Consider the following 5,490-nt stretch of genomic DNA (forward strand, 5'->3'; position numbering starts at 1 on the left):
CCATTAAACCTGGTCTCGATCGATATTTTGAGGATAACGCATGTTAGGGCTAGGTTAGGTCTGGGATTTGCTCTCATTAGGCTCATACTTTCGCATATATCTCTTACTTGATGGCCAGATTCTGGGCTTTTTCTGGATTGGATCACGCAGTAATGTGGTGCCGCACTGAAACAGTCGACTAAGCCTGGTTTCGATCAATATTTTAGAGGATAACGCATGTCAGGTCTATGTTAGGTCTCGGATTTGCTCTCATCAGGCTCATACATTCACACTTTCCACATACTTGTTGGCCAGGTCCCGGGCTCTTTCAGGTTTGGATCACGTGGTTATGTGGTATCACACTGAAACAGTCGACTAAACCTGGTCTCGATCAATATTTTACAGCATAACGCATATTAGGTCTGGATTAGGTCTGAGATTTGCCCTCATCAGGTTCATACCTTCGCATATTTCTGATACTTCATGGCCAGATCCTGGCCTTTTTCTGGTTTGGATCACGTAGGAATGTGGTACCACACTGAAACAGTCGACTAAACCTGGTCACGATCAATATTTTTGAGGATAATGCATGTTAGGTCTAGGTTAGGTCTGGGATTTGCTCTCATCAGGCTCATACTTTTGCATATTTCTCATACTTGATGGCCAGATCCTGGGCTTTTTCTGGTATGGACCACGTAGTAATGCGGTACCTCACTGAAACAGTCGACTAAACCTGGTCTCGATCAATATTTTAGAGCATAACGCATGTTAGGTCTGGATTAGGTCTGGGATTTGGCCTCATCAGGCTCATACTTTCGCATATTTCTCATACTTGATTGCCAGATTCTGGGCTTTTTTTGGTTTGGATCACGTAGTAATGAGGTACCACACTGAAACAGTCGACTAAACCTGGTCTCGGTCAATATTTTAGAGGATAAAGCATGTTAGGTCAAGGTTATTTCTGGGATCTGCACTTATCAGGCTCATACTTTCGCATATTTCTCATACTTGATGGCCAGATTCTGGGCTTTTTTTGGTTTGGATCACGTAGTAATGAGGTACCACACTGAAACAGTACATTAAACCTGGTTTCGATCAATATTATAGAGGATAACGCATGTTAGGTCTGGATTAGGTATGGGATTTGCCCTCATAAGTCTCATACTTTCGCATTCTTCACATACTTCTTGAACAGATCCTGGGTTTTTTCTGGTATGGATCACATAGTAGTGTGGTACCTCACTGAAACAGTCGACTAAACCTGGTCTCCATCAATATTTTAGAGCATAACGCATGTTAGTTCTGGATTCGGTCTGGGATTTGCGCTCATCAGGCTCATACTTTCGCATATTTCTCATACTTGATGGCCAGATCCTGGGCTTTTTCTGGTATGGATCACGTAGTAATGCGGTACCACACTGAAACAGTCGATTAAACCTGGTTTCGATCAATATTTTAGAGGATAACGCATGTTAGGTCTATGTTAGGTCTGGGATTTGCTCTCATCAGGCTCATACATTCACACTTTCCGCACACTTGTTGGCCAGATCCCGGGCTTTTTCAGGTTTGGTTCACGTGGTTGTGTGCTATCACACTGAAACAGTCGACTAAACCTGGTCTCGATCAATATTTTAGAGGATAACGCATGTTAGGTCTGGATTAGGTCTGGGATTTGGCCTCATCAGGCTCATACTTTCGCATATTTCTCATACTTGATTGCCAGATTCTGGGCTTTTTTTGGTTTGGATCACGTAGTAATGTTGTACCACACTGAAACAGTCGACTAAACCTGGTCTCGATCAATATTTTAGAGCATAACGCAAGTTAGGTCTGGATTAGGTCTGAGATTTGCCCTCATCAGGCTCATACTTTCGCATATTTCTCATACTTGATTGCCAGATTCTGGGCTTTTTTTGGTTTGGATCACGTAGTAATGAGGTACCACACTGAAACAGTACATTAAACCTGGTTTCGATCAATATTATAGAGGATAACGCATGTTAGGTCTGGATTAGGTATGGGATTTGCCCTCATAAGTCTCATACTTTCGCATTCTTCACATACTTCTTGAACAGATCCTGGGTTTTTTCTGGTATGGATCACATAGTAGTGTGGTACCACACTGAAACAGTCGACTAAACCTGGTCTCCATCAATATTTTAGAGCATAACGCATGTTAGGTCTGGATTCGGTCTGGGATTTGCGCTCATCAGGCTCATACTTTCGCATATTTCTCATACTTGATGGCCAGATCCTGGGCTTTCACTGGTTTGGATCACGTAGTAATGTGGTACCACACTGAAACAGTCGACTAAACCTGGTTTCGACCAATATTTTAGAGGATAACGCATGTTAAGTCTGAGTTGGGTCTGGGATTTGCTCTCATCAGGCTCATACTTTTGCATATTTCTCGTACTTGTTGGCCAGATCCTGCGCTTTTACTGGTTTGGATCACGTAGTAATGTGGTACCACACTGAAACAGTCGACTAAACCTGGTCTCGATCAATATTTTAGAGCATAACGCAAGTTAGGTCTGGATTAGGTCTGGGATTTGCCCTCATCGGGCTCATACTTTCGCATATTTCTCATACTTGATGGCCAGATCCTGGGCTTTTTCTGGTATGGATCACGTAGTAATGCGGTACCACACTGAAACAGTCGATTAAACCTGGTTTCGATCAATATTTTAGAGGATAACGCATGTTAGGTCTATGTTTGTTCCGGGATTTGCCCCCATCAGGCTCACACTTTCGCATTCTTCACATACCTGTTGCACAGATCCTGGGTTTTTTCTGGTTTGGATCACGTGGTAATGTGGTACCACACTGAAACAGTCAATTAAAGCTAGTCTGGGCCAACATTTCAAAGGATAACTCATGTTAGGTCTAGGTTAGGTCTGGGACTTGCTCTCATCAGGCTCATACTTTCGCATATTTCTGATACTTCATGGCCAGATCCTGGCCTTTTTCTGGTTTGGATCACGTAGGAATGTGGTACCACACTGAAACAGTCGACTAAACCTGGTCACGGTCAATATTTTTGAGGATAATGCATGTTAGGTCTAGGTTAGGTCTGGGATTTGCACTCATCAGGCTCATACTTTGGCATATTTCTCATACTTGATGGCCAGATCCTGGGCTTTTTCTGGTATGGACCACGTAGTAATGTGGTACCTCACTGAAACAGTCGACTAAGCCTGGTATCGATCAATATTTTACAGCATAACGCATGTGAGGTCTGGATTAGGTCTGGGATTTGCCCTCATCAGGCTCATACTTTCGCATATTTCTCATACTTGATTTCCAGATTCTGGGCTTTTTTTGGTTTGGATCACGTAGTAATGAGATACCACACTGAAACAGTCCATTAAACCTGGTCTCGATCGATATTTTGAGGATAACGCATGTTAGGTCTAGGTTAGGTCTGGGATTTGCTCTCATCAGGCTCATACTTTCGCATATATCTCTTACTTGATGGCCAGATTCTGGGCTTTTTCTGGATTGGATCACGCAGTAATGTGGTACCATACTGAAGCAGTCGACTAAGCCTGGTTTCGATCAAAATTTTAGAGGATAATGCATGTTAGGTCTATGTGAGGTCTGTGATTTGCACTCATCAGGCTCATACCTTCGCATAATTCTCATACTTGATGGCCAGATTCTGGGCTTTTTTTGGCTTGGATCACGTAGTAATGTGGTACCACACTGAAACAGTCGACTAAACCTGGTCTCGATCAATATCTTAGTGGATAACGCATGTTAGGTCTAGGTTAGGGATGGGATTTGCTGTCATCAGGCTCATACATTCGCATATTTCTCATTCATGATGGCCAGATTCTGGGCTTTTTTCGGTTTGGATCACGTAGTTATGTGGTACCACACTGAAACAGTCGACTAAACCTGGTCTCGATCAATATTTTAGAGCATAACGCATGTTAGGTCTGGATTCGGTCTGGGATTTGCCCTCATCAGGCTCATACTTTCGCATATTTCTCATACTTGATTGCCAGATTCTGGGCTTTTTTTGGTTTGGATCACGTAGTAATGAGGTACCACACTGAAACAGTACATTAAACCTGGTTTCGATCAATATCTTAGAGGATAACGCATGTTAGGTCTATGTTAGGTCTGCGATTTGCTCTCATCAGGCTTATATATTCACATTTTCCGCACACTTGTTGGCCAGATCCCGGGCTTTTTCTCGTTTCGATCACGTGGTAATTTGGTATCATACTGAAACAGTGCATTAAACCTGGTTTCGATCAATATTTTAGAGGATAACACATGTCAGGGCTATGTTAGTTCTGGGATTTGCTCTCATCAGGCTCATACGTTCACACTTTCCGCATACTTGTTGGCCAGGTCCCGGGCTTTTTCAGGTTTGGATCACGTGGTTATGTGGTATCACACTGAAACAGCCGACTAAACCTGGTCTCGATCAATATTTTAGACGATAACGCATGTTAGGTCTGGATTAGGTCTGGGATTTTCCCTCATCAGGGTCATACTTTCGCATATTTCTCATATTTGTTGGCCAGATTCTGGTCTTTTTTTGGTTTGGATCACGTAGTAATGTGGTACCACACTGAAACTGTCCAATAAACCTGGTTTCGATCAATATTTTAGAGGATAACGCATGTCAGGTCTATGTTAGATCTGGGATTTGCTCTCATCAGGCTCATACATTCACACTTTCCGCATACTTGTTGCCCAGATCCCAGGCTTTTTCAGGTTTGGATCACGTGGTTATGTGGTATCACACTGAAACAGCCGACTAAACCTGGTCTCGATCAATATTTTAGAGGATAACGCATGTTAGGTCTGGATTAGGTCTGGGATTTGCTCTCATCAGGCTCATACATTCACACTTTCCGCATACTTGTTGGCCAGATCCTGCGCTCTTTCTGGTTTGGGTCACGTAGTAATGTGGTACCACACTGAAACAGTCGACTAAACCTGGTCACGATCAATACGTTAGAGGATAACGCATGTTAGGTCTAGTTTAGGTCTGGGATTAGCTCTCATCATGCACATACTTTCGCATATTTCTCATTCTTGTTGGCCAGATCCTGGGCTTTCACTGGTTTGGATCACGTAGTAATGTGGTACCACACTGAAACAGTCGACTAAACCCGGTCTCGATCAATATTTTAGAGCATAACGCATGTTAGGTCTGGATTCGGTCTGGGATTTGCCCTCATCAGGCTCATACTTTCGCATATTTCTCATACTTGATTGCCAGATTCTGGGCTTTTTTTGGTTTGGATCACGTAGTAACGAGGTACCACACTGAAACAGTACATTAAACCTGGTTTCGATCAACATTTTACAGGATAACGCATGGTAGGTCTATGTTAGGTCTGGGATTTGCTCTCATCAGGCTTATACATTCACATTTTCCGCACACTTGTTGGCCAGATCCCGGGCTTTTTCTCGTTTCGATCACGTGGTAATTTGGTATCATACTGAAACAGTCGACTAAACCCGGTCTCGATCAATATTTTACAGCAT

The sequence above is a fragment of the Colletes latitarsis genome, chromosome 1 (genome assembly GCF_051014445.1).
Source record: "Colletes latitarsis isolate SP2378_abdomen chromosome 1, iyColLati1, whole genome shotgun sequence".
NCBI lineage: Eukaryota > Metazoa > Arthropoda > Insecta > Hymenoptera > Colletidae > Colletes > Colletes latitarsis.